Raw genomic sequence first — 26,652 nt, forward strand, 5'->3', positions numbered from 1 at the left:
TGATCATGGAGCTGTAGGAAGAGTCCTGGTTGTTTCAAACTTCTTCCATTAAGGGTAACAGAGACTACATGCTTTTGTGAACCTTCAATAAAGCAAAATATTTTTCTGAACTCTTCTTCAGATGTGTGGCTTGACACAAACCTGTTTCTGAACTCTACAGGCAATTCTTTTGACCTCAGGGCTTGGTTTTTGCTCTGATATGCATTTTCAGCCTTTAGACCTTTTATCAAGATGTGTGTACCTTTTCAAATCATATCCATTCAATTGAATTTGCCACAGGTTAACTTCACTCAAAGTGTAGTAACATCTACAAGCAATATGAATGCTCCTGAGCTAAATTTCAACTGTCCCTGATAAGGGAGTACTTATGCAATGGAATCATTTAAGGTTTTTATTTTTAATAAATTTTGAAAGATGTTAAAAACCAGTTTTTTGCTTTACCATTTTGGTGTATGGAGTGTAGACTGATGTGGAAAAAAGGAAGTTTAAAGCAGTTTAACATAAGGCAGCAACATGACAAAATGTAAAAAAGTATGAATACTTTTGCAAGGTTATATACACAGTCGAAGTGGTGGTAGGCCGCCTGGACCAAAAAATGCCTGGGCCGATTTTTTGTCCCAGTCCAGCACTGGGTATACGTGTCTATACTGTACATACACTGACATCAAATATAAACCGAGCCTGAGAAATATTTACTGGAGTAAAAGGTGTGACAATCAGCCCTAGTCTCCCCTACTATGCAGGTTTTTGCTTCTCCGGTGTTCCCGCACATAAGTCTAATAAATAGCCAAAATGCATGTAAAATCATGCATTTGCATCTTTTGCATGCCTATCCCAGCAGGGCTAGAGCAGAAGGTTGATAGTGTGCGGGCTTGGGAGGTATTGCCGATACGCAGAGATGCATGATTAGTTATGGTTTGTGTTAACTAATATGTGCACGTTTTTGTGTACCACTTTAAATCATCGTTGTTTTGTGTTTTGCAATCCCTCATTTGCTGTAGTTTGTGACGGCTGTTTTCTTGCCCCTGGTTTTCACTATTAGGCATATTTAGGGCCATGCAGGCGCGCGCAGGCAGCAGAGGCACCATGTTCAAGGTTGAGTTACTTTTGGGGCTTTTTTGTGTGAGCTATTTGTCTCAGCAGTCAGTACTGTTAATGTTACATTAGGTGTTTGATGTTTCATCATTTCAACCAATATTGCGTGAGATAACGAATGTAAAATGAAACCGCTAGGAGCATGTTTGAATTCCCTCAGAAGGTGCGGGGAAAAAATCCACGCGCCATGCCTATTAGCCTGGGTAATTTATTTTGTGTATGTCAGAAAACAAGAAGGCCAGAAAAAGAATATGGGGCTTTCTTTTCCATTACCAAACATTACAATCTTATTTCCATCACTGCACCGTTAAGTAATTTGCGAAAAGCCAACAGAGTCTGGCGCGCCACGCGCGTGGCGTGTGTTTAAACCCATTACTTTACCTTTTAATCAAACCTCGCGCTCGTGTCAAAACGCGCCGTTTTCGCCATGCATCTCTCTGAGCTCGTTCCAGCTCACCGGATGACCTTGAAAATGTTTGCTCTCCTAAACGTTGTCGTCTCTCTCTCTCTCTCTCCTCTCTCTATCCTCACTCTCTCTCATCTCTCTCTCTCTCTCTCTCTCTCTCTCTCTCTCGCATACAAACACCCATGCAATGTTTTCATTCTTATAATATCCTTGTTTCAATCGCTTTTTAAATTGTCACAGTAATTTTTCTCATTTGGACCTGATAATATGAGGTTTACAGAATATCAAGTTGACTTTCATCTTCACAGTTATATTCAAAGAGGTCAAAAGTGCAAGTAACTTATCACTGCAGGTTGTAACTTTTATCTTACCAATTTCAGGCAGCAATTAAACTCAAATTTAAGGTAGGAAAGATAACTTTTTTTTCTTCTTTTTTTTGCTGCACAGCTGTACAAAGAGAAGATGGGTAATTCAGTGAAAATGATTTATTTGTTTCCATATATAAATATACTGTCAGGTTTTGTACAGTATTTGTCGAAAGATCTGCATAAACTGTCTTTCTAATAAACACATAACTATATAGTGTCACCTTTATGTATACTGAAAAAAAAGGTGTAGAAACAAAATTCACTTACAAATTGCTAGTCAATTATTTACAAAGAAACGGCAAGTAACACGTTGAAACCATGACATTTTAAAGTAGGCTAGAAATTGAAAAAATGTATTTTCAATATTTATTTTTTTTAATTTTTATTTTTTTTTAATTTTTTATTTTTTTTTACATTTGGCTAGATGAACTGTATTTACAAAAAATTCGATTTACAATGATCTTTTTTTTTTTTTAATACAAGTAGGCTAGATTCATTTCAACCGCGTTTGCAAACAACAAGCTTTTCGTTTTCGTTGTTTAACACAATATTACTTTTATATCACAGGTATATAAAACGATTTATATCAAAATTATTTTAAATAGTTGATTGGCGCCAAATACAATTTGGTTGCGCGAGAATCAGAAAAATACTGACAGGAATTTAATTTTAAAAAGTGGTTCTTTTGCGAGAAACTTTACTGACAGGATGAATACATTGCAAAATTACGTTAGTTGCTTTTCATTTAGGTGTGGCGAGCAAACTTATATGCACCCGCGCCTTTAGGATTACCTTTATGCTTTTTGGAAGACGTGTGTGTGTGTGTTTGGATAACGTTAGATGGGGAGGGGGCATGCTAACGTTAGTTGCTTTCGGCTGTGATTTATCGCAGTCGGGGAACGCGGCTGCCGTTCCTGTCCTAACGCATTTCAGCGCGCGCATCAGCCGTGATTAAACACCTGCTATGGCGCGCGAACCAAGCGCGCTAATCCAATATGTATCTCTGACATCTTAAATATCGTCCAATCCCTCGGCATCACGCGCAGCTTTTCCGCAAGATGGAATTCTAAAACATATTTTTCTAATTTATGGACGGACGATAAATCAAAATTAAGCCGTGGACAATGAAATATACATCAGCGTGCTGAGAACAGGCCTGAAATGCAGCTACAGGCGGAACGCGCGCGGGGTTTGCAGTGTGGTGTGTGGATCTGCTTTATGAAACATCAGACATGCTCAAGCCAAATTCTGTCCCAACACAAAATCTACCATGCATGCTGAAATACCATACTACTATGCAACGGCTGGAACTGCAATGTAAAAAAAAAAACCTTGCATTTATAGCGCTGTTAAAGTAGTTGTGTAAACATTTTTAAAACAACAGTAGGCCTATTAACAGTAGGCTATCTGTGTGTATGAATCTGCTGCACTTATTATCTTTGCTTAGTTGCATATGCTTTATTTATTTTTTTAGAGAGATTATTAGGCCTATTTATTGTTTAACAGTATTTACAATAACTGTTAGTTTGGCAAAAGCAGGGTTACATTTTCTTTTCACTCAATTTTTGCTCAAATCTTAGACAGACCTATAACTGTATTATACCCTAGATCTTAAAGTCTGCGGTTGCTTCACTAAACCTACATGCTTCTGCAAGGTATCTTGAGGTATGAGGTGAGTTTATGAATTTTATATAAATCCTAATGTAATTTTTTTTTATGTAATTTCATTTAAATCATAGCCAGTGAGACCTATATGGTGCTATTGTTTTCTCTGGCGCTATATTGCTTGTTCTCAGACAGACATAAAGGAAGGCCATTCTCTCCGGTCACTGTCCCGGTGATGCTTATTATTTGTGACTCTTCAATTCCACAGCTTCCCCGAATCCTCAGCACATTCTGCCCAGTGTATTACGTGCCGTGAACTACTCGGACATTAGACGCGTGTCTGTGGCCCTATAGCCACATAATGGATTCAGCACCCTGTTCTCATGTTTAGAAACACAACCCAACATCGATGGCCCTATGACTGCTGAAACAAAGAAAATATCTGACCATCATTTTGTTTGCCCTTACAGACTTTATTACGGATCTCCATGCTGAATGAAGGCCAGGAGAAATGGCTCAGTGCAGAAATAATACATCATCAGATTGACCTAGTTTGCAGGACCGTGCGTGCTTGCGAAGGATAATTGTTTGTAATCATCTTAATTAATATAATAATCATCTAATTTTATACCTCCTAATGAAAATTAAGTGCATTTTGATGCATAAGTTGTAATCAGCAAGCCAAGTAATAGATCTAATGATTTGTATCGGTGTTTATTCAAATAAGCAAACAATTTAATGCATTAATTTATACCGATTAAAACTTTGCAAGCTCGAACAGGGTGGTGGAGGTAGACCTGCAAGGCTCTTTTACATTTCAGCACCTTCAAACAGGCTTTAAACCTGTACAGAAAACAAAAGGTTGTAAATATTACAGTAAATATGATGCTTGATATGATAAAATGAGCAGTCTAACTTAAAATGCATCTCTGTTCCAGACTAAAAATGGTTCAACTAGTGAACAAAGTTGTTTTGCTGGAAATTTGTTCACTAAGCGCATCATTTGTCCAACTTTAATTTAATGACCAGTGACAATCTCAGTTACTCACAATATTGACCTGCATATTATGTGGCATAATGTAGGCCACAGAGTGTAGATGAAAAATAAGTCAAAAATGAATCAAATATAAATAGGTTATGAAGACTTGGTTATGATTTGAGGACTATGCAACTAAAATGTGGAGGCTTAGAATAATATATAGGCTTTTTATTTATGAATTAATATTATTTTATAGTGGGTCATTTGAATAATGCTGCCTTATGTATATTTTGTAACTACGTCATTTTTCTATTATATTTAGAAAGGAAATGAATAAAGAGCCGTTTCTTGTATTTTCTGCAGACATGCTTCATTTTAGGATGTTTAATCTCACATTTCTATTGTCCTTTGCTTTCAGATCTTCTGTGAATCGTTTCCATCAATGCATCAGTCAATCAATCTTCACCAACACCACACGCCATCAGCAACTCTCTTTTGTTGTTTCTTCTAATGAAAACAGCTCTCTATGAGAGTTCTGATGAGTTCGAGTGATGAACGAGGACACAGTTTGGTGAGAGTAAGTGAAAATCACACTCTCTTCCTCCACTCAGCGACTTTTATGTTAAACAGCACAATTAAACAATGTCCTGAAAATGAATGTATGCTGGAAACATGAGGCTCATTTGGCTGATGAATGGCCGCACTTTGGATCAAACGCGGTTTTAGTTGAGTGTGCGTTTAATGCCGCTCTCATTGAAGTATTTCAGACCAATTTTCATTTGTTGAATTTATTCATTTTTAGCTTCATTTATTTATTTATTTATTTTATATTTTATTAGCTTTGTTGTTGTTTTTATTTATCATTTAAACTTGCCTTTTTTTTCTCCTCTGGTCAGGCTGGTCTGTTTTGATGGTTTGAGCACATCTCAGCTGGTCAGGCAGGAACACCATCTGGTAGACCACCAGCAAACAACTTTTTAGGCAGGTTTAAGATATTTGTTTCTGCATGGTTTATCATAATTATTAATAATAAGAAAAATTTTAGTAGTAGGCCTACTGTTGTTGTTCCTGGTGTACTTTATTGCAGAAGTGTTAGCACTAGTTAAGTTGTTCTATATCCATTTGGCCATTTTAGTTGCTCTTTGTGAGAGAGGGAGAGGGAATTTTCACTCAGCTTTTGCCTCTGTTCAGCCCCTGAGACAGGGGGATGTGATCAATCTGCCACCTATTAAGGCCGTTAATTGATAATGCATACTAATTAGGCAGAGCTTTGGTGCTTTAGAGACTTTGAGGAGGTAGTTATCGGCACAAGTCCAAATGTAGTTTAAAAAGCAGTCTGTACGAGGTGAAAAATTTCATACTGCTGCCGGCGTGAGGGGCCTGTAATGAACTGAACTCATAAACAGGCTTAGTGCACAAGTACCAGTTAAAAGTTTGAGGTCAGTTTTTTTTAAGAAATTAATACTTTTATACAGTAAAGACACATTAATCTGATGAAAAGTGACAGTAAATACATTTATAATGTTACAAAGATTTATATTTAATTAAATTATGTTCTTTTAGATTTTCTATTCATCAGGAATCTTAAACAATTATAATATTTTTCCATAAAAATATAAAGCAGCACAACTGTTTTCAACATTGATGATCATAAGAAATGTTTTTAAAGCATCAAATCCGCATATTAGAATGATTTCTGAAGGATCACGTGACTCTGAAGACTGGAGTAATGATGCTGAAAATTCAGCTTTACATCACACAAATAAATGATATCTAAAAATATTTAAATAGAAAACAGTTATTTTAAATTGTAATAATATTTCACTGTTTTTTCTTTATATTTGATCAAATAAATGCAGCCTTGGTGAGCATATTCTTTCAAAATCATTTAAAAAGTGTTACAACCCCAAACTTTTGAACGGTAGTGTATGTAGAAAAGAATTTTGTAACTATACAACATATGATAACTATAAGGAATTTTGTTAGTATTTCCAAATAAAATCAATAATGGCTAAAGCTAAAAACCATTTAAGAACCTATTAAGAGTGATCATAGAACATTACAGTTCATATTGCAGGTGAGCTATGTCAAACACAGATGAAGAGTCCTTGCATGAAGGTTGTATGAATGTTGCATTCCAACAGTAGGCCCACACAAACTTCTCTTCCACTGATGTGTGCGTGGTCATCTTGAGTGAGACGCATTTAACTTCACTTGATGCAACATCAAGCAGCCCCTGACAAGCATGCATCAAAGCACGCAGCTCTAATTAAACTAGATCAACATGTGAGAATATTTGTTCCTTTTCAGTGTCAAAATCAAGACCCTTTGAACCATCAATCTCCCGCGCAAATGAGCGTGTCTGTCTGCCATGTATAGAGGCTGGGTGTGATGTTGTCAAAAGCCGTTGCCATGGGGGTTTGTTGTGGTGCTCGACCCGAATTTGTTCCCCTTTGCTCCGTGCGTCCCTCACAAGTGAAGCCCGTGGCGCGTGTCTGAAGGTTGTCACATGCTGTTTTCTGTCCGAACGGTTCATGGACATCCTTTAAAGCAAGTGGCTGCATTAATATTTATTCAAAACTTCAAAACTAATACATTTCCATATATACTAGTGGTTCAATAGACTATAAAAAATACTTTTCAAAGATTATTGGAGGATGTTTGACTAGAAAATTCAAACAAACTTCATTCAGTGTTACTTAATCTATCTTTCTAATTATTTGTGAAATTTACTAGCAATTTCTGAGTAAAAAATGTAGGGTTTCTGCGTGCTTTAAAAAGTCTTAATTTGCCCTTCCTCAAAATAAAGCCTTAAAGGGATAGTTCACCTTCATTTGCTGGTCCCCACTGACTTCCATAGTATGGAAAAAAAACACTATGCAAGTCAATGAGGACCAGCAACTGAAGGTGAACTAACCCTTTAAAAAAGTCTTAAATCAGAACAGCAAGTATCAAATTCATAAAGTCATAGCATTAAATGTTTTATGCACAAATTAATATGTTCCTCAGTATTTTTGTTGTTTTCCAATGCAAAGAATTACTTGAGTTGCACAATGAAGATATGAAATTATTTTCTGAGAAACTGAACAAAATATACTTATGCACTGGAAAACAAGACAAATGTACTAAAGACGAACATCACTTTTTTTGCAGTATGATCACAAGGTACAGTAAAAGTTATTTCCATATATACTAGTGGTTGGGAGCTCTTTTTTTTTTCCTTTGTAAAATGTATTAAAAGTGAAGATCATTTTACACTTAGAGAAAATATTGACGTATTGTGTTCCCTTAAATTTTCTTTACTTTGTCTTAAAAAAATCTTACATTTACCTTCATAAAACCTGCAGAAACCCTGAAAATAGTTTCTACACCAAATTTCTTTCTGTGTGCTAACACAGTCCTGGCTAAAGTGTTTTTATGTTCACTAAAGCCATCCATTAAGTGTAAAAATAGCCCTCTGATGAGACTTATGAGAGATTCAGCAAATCAAACTAAATGACGGTTGAAATATATATAGTCGGGTCATGGCACCACTGTGCCCTAGTGTATAATTATATGTTGTCATAAAATGCATTTAACTCATTGTTTATCATCACTGAGAGTTTTTCCTCTTGAAAAGGCGTGAATCTGTTTTATATAGCCTCTCTCTGTCTCTCTCCCTCCCTGTCTACCTTGTTTTTTTTTCTTTTTTCTTTTTGGGTTTGTTTGTTTCCCGCTTTTCTCGAGGGGTGCGTGAAGACAGACAAGCTTGCCAGATTCATTTTCTGATCAAAGCTGTTTGATTTGGTCAATTTTGCCACATTGGAGACATTCTCTATTACTGAGATAAATAGCCCCGGGCTAACTGTCAACCAAAACTTGTAAGCTAATAAATTATTCCAATTTCTCCCTGCTGGATTTCTCCTGGGAGACAGCCTCTAGGAAATACACTTTTTGATTAGTAAATTTCTGTGTGTGTGTGTCTGGACATTCGGATGTGTCGTCTTTGATTAGCGGCGGCCCTGTTAGAGCCGAGGGCGGCAGAGGGGCTGTCAGTCGAGCACAGACTCTAATGCATAATGCATTGACACAACCGGCTTTCTGCCACCTCCCTCTCCCAGAGCGAACGCCAGCAGACCGGGTTCCCCTCACCTGAGAGCTCTTTCTCTCTCGCTGTCCCTTTCTTGGCTAACCAGCTCAGGAAATAAAGCATTGTGACAGATCCTCGCTCACTGCAGTACTGTAGTTATGAGTACTCTGCACACATACACACACTTGGAAGTTGGAAATGGGTTGACTTGAGCTGAAAGTGTGCAATCAGCAGAATAGGGTAGAGCTGTTTGACTGATAGGCTGTTGGAAAATTGATCTCCACCCACTGGCCCGATAACCCCCACCTGCCCTCTCTCTCTTTTTTCTACACTTCTCTTTTATCTGTCTTCTTTTCTCTTTTACCTCTTTTTGCAGGCACCAGCACTCAATCTGAAGCCATTCTGTGCATCGCTGCCACAAAAATGCTGCTTCTGCACCTGACACTTAAACTTTGTGGTCTTCAACCCGATGTTCTCACCAAGTGCACTTTTCAAAGCTAAATGCAAATGAAAAAAAGGTGTTACAAAACACAACTTTTTGATATTCAACACTTCAAGTGGCCAATGCAACATGGATTTAGTTGCCATCCAGCCTGTTTCTTTAATTTAGCTTTTAATTTATTTGCAAATAGCGCATGCATTTGCTGTGAGTTTTATGCATTATATGACTTTTAAATATAATAATTTAAAATAGATTTTTTAATTATTTAAAAATAAATGTACATATAATTATTTATTTATTATTAGTAAGGTAGAAAAGGTACAAAGTGATAAGCAAACTATACAATTATTCAAATTTAAATGTTAATTAAATTTATTTTAAGTACAATATTTCAAATATAGTTTTAAATAAAAAGTAAAAAAAAATATATACAAATTGGGTCTTTGAAATATGTGTATGAGAATTTTTTTATATATTGAAATTTCTTCATTCTTAAGCTTAATAACCTTAACCTTATTTCTACTGGTGCCATTCGGTGCATAGGGTGACAAGTGTTCTCCAGCATTGTCTGAAGATGCCCCGTCGGCCACCGATGGCCACCTCTGCCACTGTTACCAGAGTATCTCGGAACTGCTACCAGCGAGAATTCAGGTCATTTGGGGGAGCCTGTTTCCGGACCATGACATTGTACTACTGCAATACATCCAGGTCTCGAGTCGCACAACATCGAAAGGCTTTGGTCGCTGGTAGTGGGCTGGCAAATGTTGTAATCGAAGTCAGCAGGTTATGATGAGCAGGAAGTGGTCTGTACCAACATCGGCACCCCGATAACTTTGCACTTTGATTGTAACTTTTACATTTATATTCAAAAAATTTAATACATTTAAAATGGATATTTAAAATTATATGTACATGTAATATTGACATAGGTCATGGAGTAAAGTAGTCAGCTCTGTCATCACATGGATTTTAGTCAAAGAAAAGTGAGACAGTTTTGAGAGAGACTTGTGATCACTCACGCCATTTTGGTGGAAAAGTGGTAAATCTCACAGTTTTCTTTATTTCCCTTCATGTCCTCTATTCCGTTTGTCCTTTTCTAATTTTGTTCTTAGTTTAACCCTTGTTTCCTTTATACAGCCCTCTATATCCTCTGTCCGCCTCCTTTTTGTGTCTTTCAATGTGCTGTGACTCAATAACTCCCAGCATGGAATTTGAGCACGCACACACACACATAAATGGAGGAATACAGAACAAACACATCTCCTGGATCCTGAGCACTAAAAACTACACTCATCATTTATCAACTAGCTAAATGCCTGCCCAAACCATTACCCTCCCCAAAGCAGCCAGCAGGACGGGAGGGGAGAGGAGGAGAGGAGAGAGGCGCTGCGCTGGGTGAATTAAACTTTTGAGGGTTCAGCGCTTTCCCACTTTGGTGATTCATCTTTCCTCTCACCCAGGAAGTGCACACCCAGCAGGAGAGTGAGGTAATTACATCTCCACATGACACGGCGCTTCATTACTGCCTGTGTCTTGCTCACCGCCGCTGCTGTAGTTCAGAGATGGGGTATGCAGGGGGTATGGAGATGGAGGCTGTTTTTTGTTGTTGTTGTTTTTTATTTTTTATTTAGTTGAACAGTAATGGCTGACTACACACGGCCTCTCAGTGGGTGAGAGTAATTTTATGTACCACTGCGTTAACTGCTGGAGTGGACCGAAGGAAATTTGATGGACAAAGTACTGACAGGCCTGTATTGTGTCTGTGAAGAGTATAATGAGTTTGAGTTTACATGTTATCTGTAATTTTGTGGATTTTCAAGTGATGCTTTATGTGTCAGTTATGGTATATTGGCTTTCTACAAAGATAATCTATATAAAATTATTCTATACAACATAGAGAGGCTTCTTTTTATGCAAGGATATTATTATAGCTTTTTAATGGTTTTGCTCACCAAGGCTGCATTTATTTGATTAAAAATACAGTAAAAACAATATTGTGAAATATTATTACTATTTAAAATAACTGTTTAATAAATAAATAAATTCTAAAATTTAATCAACACCACTCATGCAAACATTAACACTCAGCATCAAAACTCCAAACCAAATAAACAAATGATCCTTCAGAAATCATTCTAAAATGTTGAATTGCTGCTCAAAAACAATTATTATTATTAATATTTCTGTTCAAACTGTGTTAATGTTTTTTCAGGATTCTTTGATGAACAAAGTTCAGAAGAACAGCATTTATTTGAAATATAATTTCTTTTATTATTATTTTCGAAATCTTTTGTAACTATTATAAATTAATAAACTATGAACACTCTAAATGTATTTACTGTATTTTTTACTGTTTACTTTTATATATATATATTATTTTTCAATTAATTATGTAATGCCTCATTGCTGAATAAAAGTAATAATTAAAAAGCAAAAAACAAAACCTTACAAAACCTATAGATTATTGAGGTCATTGATAAAATAGGGTATACTATGCAATATATAAGCTATACATTAGTGTGCGTATATCAGATAAAATACAGAACATATGAAGTACATTAAACCATCAGTAGAGAGTAACTGCAAAGAGTAGATTAGCTTGATGAATTAATTAGAATTCAAGCACGACTCAATGCGTCCTGAGACCAACAATAGAATGAGGTCTTAAATTCATAACTTAGTTCTCTGACTCCCTTTGTAGAAATCAAATCAAACACGAAAACTAGCATCTGGCCGATTACATCTGACAGCCTGTCTCTTGATGTGAGGTGTTTTAAAGACTTTCATGTGCTTTATGTGGTCAGATGCGCACACGTTCAATAGTCATTTTGATTCCAGTGATTTAGCTAATTACTCTGTATCAGCTCAAGTCATCGATCCCACCCTCTCCCGCTGTCAGACACTCCTGGGGGTCAGAGAGTGATTGACAGCCATGTGAATCAGCAGGTGTCTGCAAAATAGACTTAATCTTTGAGCCATTGCCCTTAGCAAGTTATTTATTTTTCATTGGCTCAAGTTAAAAATATAGATGTGAATCATAACCCAAAATTATACAAATCAGATTAAAGAAAAATTATACACAGCAGTGTGAAATTGGATTATACATCACCTGTAGTTACACCAGATTGTTTGTCTGAGAAAGCAAGAGAAGCTAGCTATGTGTGTGTTGGAGCGCTGAGCTGTGGAATAGGGCTGTTAGTCAGTCCACCTCTCAGCTTTCAGATGTGTCAGTTTGACAGTGCGGGTTGTGATTTGCTGCCTGTCGTTGCTGTGGGCAACAGCAGTGACCCGAGCAGAGTGTGTGACGGAGCCTTTCTGAGTTTGTGTTGAGTCTCGTCAGACTTGGACCGCCTGGACTAAAGACACACACACACACACACACACAAGATGTATTCAACTGACTGCTAGAGTCTAAAAACGCATTTGCACTTGATGATTCAGCAGTTAAGTTGCCAGTGTTTGCCATTGCATTTTGTGATTGCTAGGGTGTTTTTGTTTTGTCTGTCTGTCTATCTATCTATCTGTCTGTCTGTGTGTCTGTCTGTCTTTCTGTCTATCGTTCTATCTAATTGCGTAATGTGGCTGCTAGGGTGTTTTTGTTTTTTAAAGCAAATTGCTCTTCTATCTATCTATCTATCTATCTATCTATCTATCTATCTATCTATCTATCTATCTATCTATCTATCTATCTATCTATCGTTCTAGCTGTCGTTTTGTCCTATCTGTCTGTCTGTCTGTCTATCTATCTATCTATCTATCTATCTATCTATCTATCTATCTATCTATCTATCTATCTATCTGTCTATCGTTCTATCTATCTATCGTTCTATCTATCTGTCATTCTATCAGTCTATTTATCGTTTTATCTATCGTTTGATTATTTTATCGTTCTGTAGTTCTTTCAGTCATTCTATTTGTGTTCCTTCTAAAATTATGAATTATACAAATTTTAATTTAATTACTTAAATTCAGATATTAAGTCAGTATTATGTTTGATACTTCAATTCAAATTTAGCTTAAAAAATGGTAATTGAATTGGATTTTAAAAGGTGTTGTCTGTTCATTTCCGAATGGGGATAACCCTGGTTGCTAGGGTGTTCTGAGTCGTTGTTAGGTGGTTTCTTAAGTCAAAGGAGCCGACCCTCAAATCTCTGATATTCTGGTCTCTAGATATGGCATTAGTCCCTCCTTCAGTGTAAATCTGGAGTATTATTTTTAGCCAGATTCAATAGCCATAATTAGCCAGATCTTTCACGAGTATCTGTGTGCTGATATGAGGTTGATATCACACACCTGGTTTCATATTTTCACTCAGTACTCTTGAGTGATTTATACAAAGTGTTGTCATAACATTGTATGGAGTGTGAGCAAAGCGTAAAACCACTATGTGGCCTTTTTATATTGTATAGTTAATGTGTTTCCATTTTGGAACAATTACATTAACAGCGTAAGCATCCATGTTTGGCATTTGAAAAATATTGCATAAATTAATTAATTTTATCAAACCATGTACATGCAGAGCAATTATGATTTACATAGTCTCTTCACATAAACATGCCTGCCTCGAAACTTACTGTCCATCAAAAATGAGAAAAGTTCAACCTCTCACTCATACACATCACTTTCAGTTTTGCCTTGAATTACCTTCAATCAAAATATCCAGAGCAAATGTGTGCGTGGTGGTGTGAACATGATGGAAATAGTGTATGTGAAAGTGAAAATTTGGGGTTCAAGAAGGGAAATGTTACTTTGAGAAAATTAACATTTAGTCTGAAATAACTGATTTGTGTGAGTGATTCATGGAAGGTATAACATAATTAAGTCATTTTTTTTTCATTTGTACAATTTATGTTGTGCAATAATCTAGTCAAAAAGTGTTTAATTATCACAAAACACCTGTCAGTCTATAATCTGTGACTCATTTACCTCTGTAATGTGATATATTTCCATGCATATTCAATGAGAAAATGTGGAAGCTAAGGGTAAAGTTCAGCCTCCAGACCACATTTAAATGTTGTTATTTGTTATTACATTATGGTTCAAAAGTTTGGGATCAATTCGTTTTTTGTTTTTATTTTTAAATAAATTAAACTTTTTAGTTTTATTCAGCAAGGATGCTTTAAATTCAGAGGCGGACAGTAGTGAAGTATTTTTACTCTGCCTTAAAAGAAGCCTACTTTTCATGTTTCTGTGCTTTATCAGTTTTTTTTTCTTTAGAAAACTTTACTTCACAACATTCCAAAGCACAATATTGTACTTTGTACTGCACTACCTTTCATATTAAATATAATTTAATACTTAATTACATTAGAAATCTAGTACTTTCTTACTTTTACTCAAGTAAAATTAATTCAAAAACATTTACTTGAGTGCAAGAAAGTACTACATTTTAAATGTTCTTAAGTATTAAAGGTAAAAACAAAAAAATCTTTTATTTATTAAATGTAGTGCAGTAAAAAGTACAACATTATGCTTTGGAATGTAGTAAAGTAAAAGTTTTCCAAAGAAAAACACTCTGATAAAGTACAGATACTTTTTAAATTGACTTGAGTAAAGTAAAAATACTTCACTACTGTCCACCTCTGTTTAAATTGATTAAAAATGCCAGTAATAGAGTAATTGTTACAAAAGATTTAAAATAAATGCTATTCTTTAGAACTTTTGGAAAAACAAAAGTATCGTGTTTTCTAAAAAAGATTAAGCAGCACAACTGTTTTCAACATTTATAATACGAAATATTTCATAAGCACCAAATCAGCATACTAGAATGATTACTGACTTATTGTAAAGTGCTTTGGGTGTACAATAATACACAGTAAAGCACTATATAAATGCATTCATTCAGTTGCTTTCCATTCAATTTGTAATGTTGGAATTTCCTTTTTGGAAAATATCAACAGAATGACAACTTCCTACTTGAAATTTTGAATTCTAATGTGGATGTATGAATTTAGATTACATTGTTGATGATAAACATTCACTCAAGCCAATAAAATGTATCAGTGAGTCAAAGTTCATTGGCACTTTTCGCTAAAGCACCCAGAAAGGACGCTCATGCACCTGCAACACATTATAAGTTGCGAGCAGTGTGATTAACCACTACAAATATATACCTGCTCAAAAGCAGCCTCCCACAGTGCCAGCCCATCACATACACACACACAGCACCTATGCCCCCTCTCACTCCCTAAAGAAACCCAAACCTCCCATCTCCCCTCTCTTCCAGAGGGAGAGAGAGAGCAGCATCAGGCAGCTGGGTTGCAGCAGTAATAAAGAAAGAGAATCAATAGGGCATGCAATGGAGCCAAGGTGCTGCCATTCATCGCAGCGCCATCGTAACATCTCATCATGCGTCCTCCCAAACTCCCATCATTCATCAAAGTCAATGAGCCAGCAAATAGGAAAAATGACTATTTGTATCAAACACATCTGCACTCATCCACTGAGGTATTTCATTCCCATTAACTCCCATGGTAAAATACACTGAGGGTTTGTGCGCGAAGGAGGGAAGAGAGCGTTGTGTGTCTGTTTGTGTTTGCGCTTGTGTGTGTATACACTGTTTGCACAGGTTGGTTGTTGCGAATTATCTGCCGTGCAACACTTTTATGGAACGTGTGTGTGTGTGTGAGTGTTGTTTTTGAGGGACATTTTTACATTTCGACAACACCTCCTCCTCCTCCCCCAATCCCTATCCTAACCCTATCATCTTTTATGGGCTGTCATTGGAGGATTTTAGTGTACATCTTCATCTGCTTATTTCCTCCATCTGCCCCCCCCTTCTCTCTCTCTCTCTCTCTCTCTCTCTCTCTCTCTCTCTCAGCCTCCATTTTCACTATTACAACCTTTATCTTTTTATTTTACCTCCTCATTTTTCTCTTCTCTTTCACACACACATACACACAAACTATTTGGTTATGATGGTGTGCTCTGTCTTTTATATATAAATCTCCCTCGGTGACACTAAGCTTGGTTATATTATTCCAGGCTGCTTTTTTTCGATATCGACGCTCTATAAATTCGGTGGTGCGAGGTAAAGATGAAGGTGGCTGATGGTTCGGATGCAAATGGCAGCGCCATCATCATTATGGTGTAATACCCCATGAAATGGTGGGGATCATTACTGCAAGCACTTTATGGCCGGCGCTGAGTGGATGGGCCAACACTGAGCAATATTTTATATGAGAGTCTGTATATATGAGTTTTATCCTCCTCTTTCGGGCTATTATTGAAGCGACGATGTTTGCTTTGGTGGCTTGTCTCGGGTGGTGATCCGTACACATCATGAATATAATATGGTTTGGTAGTATTTTATATAACTGGCATTAATAAGATATGAGGAAGCATTATATAATGTAGATTATGTAGATGATGCATATGGAAATGCATCATGTGAAATGTACTAAGATATTAAGAATACTACATATTTTATACATGTGTAAAAAAAAAAAAAAAAAAAAAAAAAAAAAAAAAAAAAAATATTATAGATATATATATATATATATATATATATATATATATATATATATATATAATATATATTATATATATATATATATATATAATAATTAAACATGAATATTAATATTGTTGATGGCATAATTCATATAGCAAAACTGAAACTCTAAATATCACAAAAGAGCTAATTTATTTTTGTTATATTAGATCATATTACCCCAATACTACAGTCTCTGCACTGGCTACCTATTAAGTTCCGTATCAGTTACAAATATATTACTTACTTTATAAGGCCCCTTAATGGCTTAGCTCCTGCGTACCTAACTAGTCTTCTACCACGCTACAACCCATCACGCTCCCTAAGGTCATAAAACGCTGGACTTTTGATAGTACCTATTATAGCAAAAGTCCACTAAAGGAGGTAGAGCTTTTTCGCATTTGGCTCCCAAACTCTGGAATAGCCTTCCTGATAATCTTCGGGGCTCAGACACACTCTCTCTGTTTAAATCTAGATTAAAAACACACTCCTCTTTGGCCAAGCATTCAAATAATGCATCTCCTAATTTGGACTGCAGTTATATCTGATCAAATGTGCATTATTATTCTTTAGGCTTGGGTTAAACAAATTAATTTTACTTGGCTGGAAAAAGCAGCTACGCTAATTATGTCTCTATTTGTTTCTCTGCTTTGCCACGGGATTTACATCCCGTGGTAACTAGGATTTACACAAGCTCCAGTCTGGATCCAGAACACACTGAGAAGCGATGATGCCAGCCCCTCAGAGGACCTCAGATGATGCTAACCCAGAGACAACAGACAGAACTACCACATTTTGCTATAAGTTTTGATTGCAAAATTGCTTGTTAATAGTGTTAATCGTCTGTTTGTTTACGTCTTTTTATTGATTTTTTCTGAACATTTCTGCTATATGCACATGAAATGACAGTCACCACTGATAAGCTACTACTAAATATGTAGAAACTTATTTTTCTGTAAAGTTGCTTTGTAATGATTTGTATCGTAAAAAGCGCTATACAAATAAACTTGAATAAAATTAAACACACATATAAAAGAGCTAATTTATTTTTGTTATATTAGAGTAATTTAATCTAACTTCATAACATTGATATTTAAGCATTAGATCTACATATTATTTCACATTATTATATAATATTAATGCAATATTTATATTTAATAACATTGAATAATGTTCATGTAATATTTTATATTAATACTATTAACATTATTAATAAGAGTGAAAGTTATTATGTGTTTTTGGTTATTTATCTTTTTTAATTATTGTTCTTTTTAATAAATAAACCGCCAAATAGCAGAGAAATCAGAAGGATAGAGGTTTACAGGAAATGTCAAGAGAAATTAATTTCACTGATAAATCAAAACGCAGCAGTCCTGTCACATGTCAAGTGCTGCTGGTGTGAGCAGCAGCGTTAAAGCTTCATGAAGTTATGATGGCCCATCAACATGTGTCTTCCACACAAACACTCGCACGCTTAATCACTGTTTTACAACAACAGCCACGACAGCAGAGGCAATAATAACAATAACAGTAATGCCTTCTGTGAGATATTTTGATTATTTTGAACTAATTCATGCATTATCATAAGTGCAATTACAGTTAGGATTTTTGCTGTTAGAGTTAATGGAGATATTTTTATAAAAAGCAATAATTTGCATGTCATTTACATATATAGTTTAGAAAGTTTGAAGTCACACTGGTATTCCTTATCTATCTATCTATCTGTCTGTCTGTCTGTCTGTCTATCGTTCTACCTATTGTTCTATCGTTCTATCTGTCATTTTGTCCTCCTATCTATCTATCTATCTATCTATCTATCTATCTATCTATCTATCTATCTATCTATCTATCTATCTATCTGTCTATCTGTCTGTCTGTCTGTCTGTCATTCTGTCCTTCTGTCATTCTATCATCCTGTCTATCTGTCTGTCTGTCTGTATGTCTGTCCTTCTATCTGTCTATCTATCTATCGTCCTATCTATCTGTCTGTCTGTCTGTCTGTCCTTCTATCTATCTATCTATCTATTGTTCTATCGTTCTATCATCCCATCTATCATTCTTTCTATCCTTCCATCTGTTGTTCTATTTATTGTTCCATCAATCATTCTTTCTAGTTGTTTTTCTATCCATCATAGTATTTGCAGCAATTTTGTGTATATTTTTGTGAAAATTTGAAGTCACCTAGGGTATTCCTGACAGATCTGTCTTTCATTCAATCCATCCATCCATCGTTCTGTCTATCATTTTTTTCTATCTATCGTTCAGTCATTGTATCTGTCGCTCTTTATGTCTGTTGTTCTGTTGTTGTATTTATTGTTCCTTCTACAGTTCTTTCCAGCTGTTCTTCTATCTTTCATTCTATCGTTCTATCTGTTGTCTTGTCGTTCTATGTATTGTTCCATCTACAATTTTTTCTAGCTGTTGGAATCTGTACACTCTCATCACTAAACTACAAACCCACATCACTAAAAAACAATTATAGACCACTCCTAATTAAATAACTAACGGACCTACTATACTACTCTCCCCCTCCCCCCTACACGACATCCCCCTTCGCTCGTTCTCTCCTCCTGCTCTTTTCTCCTCCTCTGTTCTTGGCTTTCTGCCCGCTCCACTGCAGGTCCTCCTTCGGGAGCAGCAGGCAAAGTCACCGGCTCTAGGAACAGACCTTTCAAATTCATAAAATTCATAGGATTTTTCACAAATGGGTGAACACAATTTTCTACCAATTTCCTCATTATGCAAATATGCAAAATATCGCATTTAGGCCAATTACGGTCCCACACTGTTCCAAATCCACCAGTTCAGACCATAATTGCAGAAACTATCAAATAATTATGTTCGCTAATTGGGAATATTTGTGACAGATAAAACAAATTCTCGCGCAAATTACATTTCATTCAAGGAACCACTGTGCGTCACTGCATTTTTATCGAAGTCTAATTTATCTTACATAATGAACTGAACTGAGGACTTGTTATCGAATTTGAACAATTCATATGTCCCTAATGTGGAATGATGAAATAAATTAGAGAGGAATTTATACAATATTTTCCTGATCTAGGCCTACTTCGAGAGGCTCCCGCCGTTCAGAGGAAATCTTTCATTGCTATTGCATTATGTGTCATGAATCGCAGCTCTAACTGTCGTGAAATCTGATGGAAGCTGATGGGATGCGTTTCCCTCTTTAGAGAGGCTCATCACAGCTCCCTCAGCAGAGGCCGTGCCCAAATTTACTGTCAAATGCCAATGAAACAACAGGATACCCACTGATAGCAGGAGGACGAAGGATAAAACATAAAGACTGCCCTCCTAAATCAAGACAAAATCTTTGTATATTATTATTTAAGTTATAATTACAACACACAAACTGTTCTCATAAAGTGCAGCAAGAAAAGTGTTTAGGCATATTTATATTTTTACATGATAATAGTCAATACATAAGTTTCGTATTGCATCTATTTTTTTTTAACTAAAATATTAATATAGTATGTCATTCATATTAAATTATTTTGAGTTTTTGGGCATATTTATATTTAAAATCATTATAGTGGTTGATGCATAAGTAACATCAAGGGACTAAAATACTATTTGTTTACTCTAAAACTCAGTGTCTTCATGTTACCTAAAGGCCAGGAAGGTCATCTGTGGAAAAGGCCGTTTATCTTGCTCCCCTGTTCTAGGTCTATGTGTGTGTGATTTGTTTAATCCGTGGAAATGGTGTTGGCGCTGTAAACAAGCCGTGCGCGGAATGAGGGCGGCCATCCACGCGTGGCAGCACTGCCTATTTGTCAAAAAATCTTCCATAAATAAATACTGGGCCGGGCCGGGATAGGTGATGTCTCCATTTTAAACAGGAGCTTAAACTCGGAGGGCACATGAAAGACCATCATTCAGAGGTCACTGTTTAACTCCATAAATCACGCTGATGAGGTCTGGGAACATGTATGACACAGTTTCTTTTCACACACAATGTCTTCATTTATTAAAAATTGTGCATTAAATATACCTGTAGTAAAAGCATATATTTTAGAGCAAGTATATGTATAATTAAGAAACAATTAATGCTACAAGAAGTTTTTTTCTTTGTCATTTTTACAAGGGAATGCATGGAGATAGGGAGGTCCTCAGATATGTCTAATGTTTAATTCAATGCCATGGTCGCTAAGCATTTTTTAATTGACAAATTAGCGAGTTCTAATATACTGGAATTTAATCCTAATTAGTTAAGCGGCTGCTCAAGGTTTGAACATTGCACCATTTATTAAGAGGTCAATTTATTATTTGTTAAGAATGCTTTATGAAATGAAAGGGCTATTTTTCAAATTGCTCCGCCCTTTAACCGTGTCGTGCTGTTTGCTGTAGTCATTATGAATTCACTTTGATTTCAATCCCACAATAATATGGTCACTAATGGCTCTGATATTGCTGCTAATTGTAAGAGTCAATACTGAGGCACAGAGGGAAACCTCAGTCGAGTCAGGTCTGTGTTGCAGTCCTACACAAACTGCTGATTTATTTCTTTATTTGCATTTATTTTGCACAGTTTTTAAATACCTTTGAATTGAAACAATTAAGACTACAGTACATCTTTTATTTTTCCTTTCTATATTTTTAAGAAAAAGAAAAAAAACAGCTGGCTGTTAAAAATCAGCTGCAGACAATTAATTAAACAAATAATGCATTTATTTAGTTAAATTAATACATTTACAAAGCATACGTTAGCAGATCTTACAGGCCTTTTGCATTTAATGCATTGCATGTATTTTTAAATTGCAGGTAAATAAACATAATCTTGCTCTTTGTGGACTATAAATTTCCATTTGAAACCTAAAATGCTTTTTGTATTGTAAACCGACTTAGAAAGGCACTATATATAATAAAAATTATTATTATCATTATTATTATTGCATTTTAGATTTTGTTTAGAGTCCCAAAACATTTGTATATTTGCATGATATAATTTAATTTACTAACAATAAAACATTATTATTTAACCTTTTTACAATTTTATTAATTTTTATTGTTAGAATTTTATTCTATTTATTTATTTATAAAATGCTTTTTTATTGTAAACAGAAACTGTATAAGACAATATTTTAAATAAACATTTTATTATTATTATTATTATTATAGCATTGTATGTTTTAATTTGTCCATGAGGAGTGGGCTTAATTTTCTTACAATTATTACTAGTATTGTTATTATTATTATTTATGAACCTTTTTACAATTGTATTCATTTGTTATTTTATTTTATTTTATATTTATTTATTAATTTATTTGTAAAATTCTATATTCTCCAAAGAACCATAAAGCAACTTAAAAATGTTACACAGCGGAAAATGGTTGGAGAACCTTTTTTTTAAGTTTTATTATTATTATTTTTGAGAGTGTAAAGCAAAAACATGCATATGTCTGGTCTTATTTTGTGTGTACAGCAGGTTATGTTTGGATCCCTCTCTCTCTCTCTCTCTCTCTCTCTCTCTCTCTCTCTCTCTCTCTCTCTCTCTCTCTCTCTCTCTCTCTCTCTTACACCTTACACACACATTTAGGGTACCAGTCCCTGGTTCCCCGTCCCTCATCCGTACACAGCGTCCTTCGGCTCTCGCAGGTGCATCATGTGCCGCTGGAGCGGACAGATGAAGAAGAGGATATTAAGTGACTCTATCTAACATCCAGGACACAATGGCGGTGATTGATGGAGGACAAAGTGGGAACAGCAGGATGGAGGATGGGAGGGGGGTGTCCGTTGGGGGTCTCTGTCGAGAGCTGGTGCGGCGTCCCCGTCCACCGTGTTTACTCACTGATGCTCTCAACAAGACAGCCATTGACACTCGGATGGATGAATCCCGATCTGCCGCACGGAGCCAGAGGTTAGCGGGGCTGGAAAATAGAGCTCCTCCACGACACGCTCCCTTCACCTAATCTTCCGGCAAAATATTTATCATTATCAATTGGGGCCTGCTCTCTGACATTAGAATAGCACATATGGATATACCCCCGGAGGATTATCGATCCGCCCGGCAGCAGCTTACACAGGCAGTCGTGAAAGACTCGGGGTCATATGGGACAATAGGCTAAGAATAAAAGCATGGTATATCCAGCCCTCCGCTCGGGTTTATTAAGTAAAACAATGAAGCAAATCACACCAGCATGACACAGACAACCCACTAAAGCCCACTTATGTTTCTCTAGGACCCCAGTGCTGCACATTTTGCTTATTTACACACTGATTTACAAGTCAAAAGTTTGGAATAAAGATATTTTAATCTGCATTAACACAATAACATTGTGAAATATTACAATTTAAAACTTTTTTTTCCTCTTATAATATATTTTAATATGTAATTTATTCCTGTGATGCAAAGCTGAATTTTCAGCATCATTACTCAAGAAACATTTATTATAACAGTTGTGCTCAGTAAGATTAAAAAATTCCTACTTTTATACAGCAGGTACGCATTAAATTAATCAAAATTGACAGTAAATACATTTATAATGTCACAAAAGATTCTATTTCAAATAAATGCTGTTCTTTTGAACTTTCTATTCATCAAAGAATCCTGAAATAAACATTTTCAACATTTATTATAATAAAAATCCTTATTACTCTATTATAATTGGGCTTAGTTAATAACTGATAATAACTGAGCAGCAAATCAGCATATTAGAATGATTTCTGAAGGATCCTGTGACACTGAAGACTGGAGTAATGATGCTGAAAATTCAGCTTTGCATCACAGAAATAAATTACATTTTAAAGTGATTCAAATAGAAAACTTTTATTATTATTGCAATAATATTTCACAATATTTTGGTTTTACCATATTTTTGATCAAATAAATGCAGCCTTGGTGAGCAGAAGAGCATAATCTTTCAAAAACATAAAAAAGGGAATATAGAGGCTTCAAGACTGGAAGTGAATTTGTCAGATGAGGGAGGCCCCAAAATGTGCAGCTCTGGGGTTTTCCAGGACCAGGACTAAAATAAAATAAAACAAGGTTAGTGGATCTTTCAGGTTTTCTCTCCTGACTGAAACAGATGTAAAACCTCAATTCACATTGTGCACTGTGTGTTTTTTTCTCCTGTAGACTTGGTCTGGGTGGAATTGAGAAGATGGCAGGTCGATATTAGAAATGTCTGTTATGTATCTGTCATATTTCCAACTTTATTCCTTCTGAAGTGGAGAGAGAGAGAGAGTGCTCTGGATGAATGGCAGCAGGTGCCAGCGGCTTCTTGCCTCCCGAGCGCTAATTGACCGACAGCGTTCATACACACATTCTCACTAATTTTACATTTGCTATTCCGGAGGGGTAACCAGGCACGTCTCAAGGAATACTTAGTATTTGCACTTACCGTGCAGGCCATCGACGATCTTTAAAAAAAAAAAAAGTAGAAGGAAATTAGCAGCTTTGTTTGATAATAAGGCCTTTAAAATTCAGACTCGTTAATGTGCCATACACACACACACATACACATATTTTAAGAAAATTCCCTTGTCAGCTTTTTTTTTTTTTTCTAAGAATAGAAAAATTGCAACAACAAAAAAAAATTATGTGCACATTAGTGTCATATACAAAGATTTTATTCTAATGCTGATTTGGTGCTCAGGAAATATTTCTTATTATCAATGTATTATCAAATACAGTTGTACTCAGTAAGATTTTTTTACCTTTATTCAACAAGGACACATTGATCATATGTATTAGAATATTGTATTTGTAAATATGCATTTTAAACATTTAATTAAAATTTTAACTTTTTATAATTAAAATTACTTGTTCAGAAAAAAATATCCCTCATCCCCATTTTATTTTAAACATTTTAATTAAAATAAAGTTAGAAACAAATAATGCATAAATACATAATACAAAAATAAATAAATGGCTCACACACACATTGTCACATTTTGTTTAATTTAGTTTGTTTATGGATCCAGTAGTAAGTATATGGAAAATGAAAAAAGCTGGCTTTACAGCCCTTGCTGTCTGCTTAGTCTTGATATGTTTTTTTTTTCTTGTAGATGATAAATAGTAATATTATATATCAAATGAACCAAGAACCTGCTGATTTAGAAGACATCAGTTCTGTAATTTAACATCCATTAGCATTAATGCAAAACATATTATTAATTAGAAGTTTTTTATCTTGCAAACCTTCAGTATTTTCACACATAATATCACCTCAAGATGGTGATGCTTGTGCATGAGTTTACAGTGCTCCCTGATGTCTTTTGTAGTGCACATTTTATCAATACGAAGGGTGTAAAAGGAAAAACATAGCATAACATAAATTCCCACAATGAGTGCTTTTGGGTTCAACAAACATAAAATTTATGACAAAAGCCTTCTGAAGGAACGAGAGAGAGCCGGCGGTGGTGTTCGGCACCAGATGCACATCGCTGCTTTGTGTTATGTAGGCTAATTCAAATCCAAACGCGGGGAAGAGCGAGTACATCAGTAAATGAATTAGCCACTATTGGGTTTATGTGATCAAATATACTGTCTGGTATGACAGACATTCTTCATGCTTTTGAACACTGATTTACATTATTAAATGTTTAATTGAATATTAGAAAGGGGGGCCTTTGTTGAAAGCAACTGGAGTTCACACACACACACACACACACACACACACACACACACACACACACACACACACACAGAGACTGCTTTTGAAAACTCCAAAGTCATCCAGTTTGCTCTAATCACCACAATTAGTCCTGAATTATCACCGGACTCTGACAGACGTTCCTTGTAACTCTCTTTTATTTCCAGGCAGCGCTAATCAGCCGCTCTCATTACTGACGCTGATTAAACTGCAAATTAGCCAGCAGTGGCCCCGTTCAGCCTACCCGCGACTCGCTCAATATCAATTAGGCCCAGCAGCTTGTCTGCGGCTCTCTGGGCGCCTCCAAATGCTTGATAGTGCCACTTATTAGTTTGGAAAACTAGGAAAATACCAATAATCAACGAGTCAGAGAAAGAAGAAGAGGGAAAGCAAGAAAAAGGGCTATTTTTTATGGATACTTTCAGCTCAGGGGCCAGTTTTAGGAGTGTGTGCATGAGGGCCGGATGATAATAACAGCTGTCATCTCAGACCGGAGCACGGTGGCCCCTTATCAGGGTGTCAGCGGGGAAGAAAAATGTATTAGACAAGGTAATATCTAGGCTTTTTGAAGTCACTTTTAGATATAATGAATCACATTAAAGCGTGACAAATCTGAAATCCTACATCATTAGGTCGTTCCGGTAGCAGTTCGAATGAATAAGTATTTTTTCTCTCCTTCTAACCTCCTGGAACCGGAGTTAATGATGGTTTATTTTATTTATTTATATCATTAAATAGAAATCATCTAATAAGCCCGCAATTATTTTCCTCTGGTCCCTTGTATAAAGTGTCCAAGCGATACAAGCGAACATAAAATGCTGGGAATTCAGAAGCCTGATGGTTTGGTTTCTCATTAAGCACGGTAATTTGTGAATGAACGGCGCAGAAGCTGGAATCACAGTAAATGATTATTGCAGTAAACAATATCAATGGCAAGTACACAGCTCAATTGCAGCATCTTTGTGGAAATTTTCAGTGTATTGGATTGCATTAAATTCACCATTCCCCTCTGATCAAAGTGTCTGAACACCATTTTAGCTCTTTGCCAGTCAATAATATCTGCTATCTAGACTAAATTTGTGCTAAAAACTGACAGTGTGTAGTTGTATCTCAAGAAGCTATTCCTACCTGAACTTTGACCTTAGATTTTTTTCTTATTAAATACTATTTTTGACTTTGAATGAAACCAGTTAATTAAGATGTTACTGCATAAATCACATTTTTAATAAGCAGCAGATAAAATCAGCCCATCATATTTGCCTAACATTAACATTACATGACACTATTGTCAGTAGAACTACTTTACAGCTGAAACTGAACTTGTTTCATAATTAATTTTGCAATAAATAACACTGTTACTTTACTGTTTATTACTGTAAAGCTTCTTTGGAACAACGTGTGTTGCATAAAGCGCTATATAAATAAATGTGGCTTGACTTGATTAAATTGCTTTTGATGTTGTCAAATAGCACATAATAGATTAACTATTATAAAATACAGCTAGGTCTATAACCACCACTGATGTGGTTGAACAATATGGGCTTAAATTGACCAATTCTTTCATTTACACTTGGCTATTCAAAT

General features: G+C 35.7%; 1 long non-coding RNA gene across 1 annotated transcript; it reads left to right on the forward strand.

Annotated features, from left to right (window-relative positions):
* The first annotated feature begins 2,626 nt into the window (after positions 1-2,626).
* LOC122149272 lies at positions 2,627-22,635 on the forward strand. Its single transcript, XR_006162901.1, has 4 exons — positions 2,627-3,541; positions 4,872-5,030; positions 5,350-5,892; positions 22,011-22,635. It is a non-coding gene; the product is annotated as an uncharacterized LOC122149272 (long non-coding RNA).
* Positions 22,636-26,652: the final 4,017 nt, after the last annotated feature.

This window comes from Cyprinus carpio, chromosome A21 (genome assembly GCF_018340385.1).
Source record: "Cyprinus carpio isolate SPL01 chromosome A21, ASM1834038v1, whole genome shotgun sequence".
NCBI classification, from domain to species: domain Eukaryota; kingdom Metazoa; phylum Chordata; class Actinopteri; order Cypriniformes; family Cyprinidae; genus Cyprinus; species Cyprinus carpio.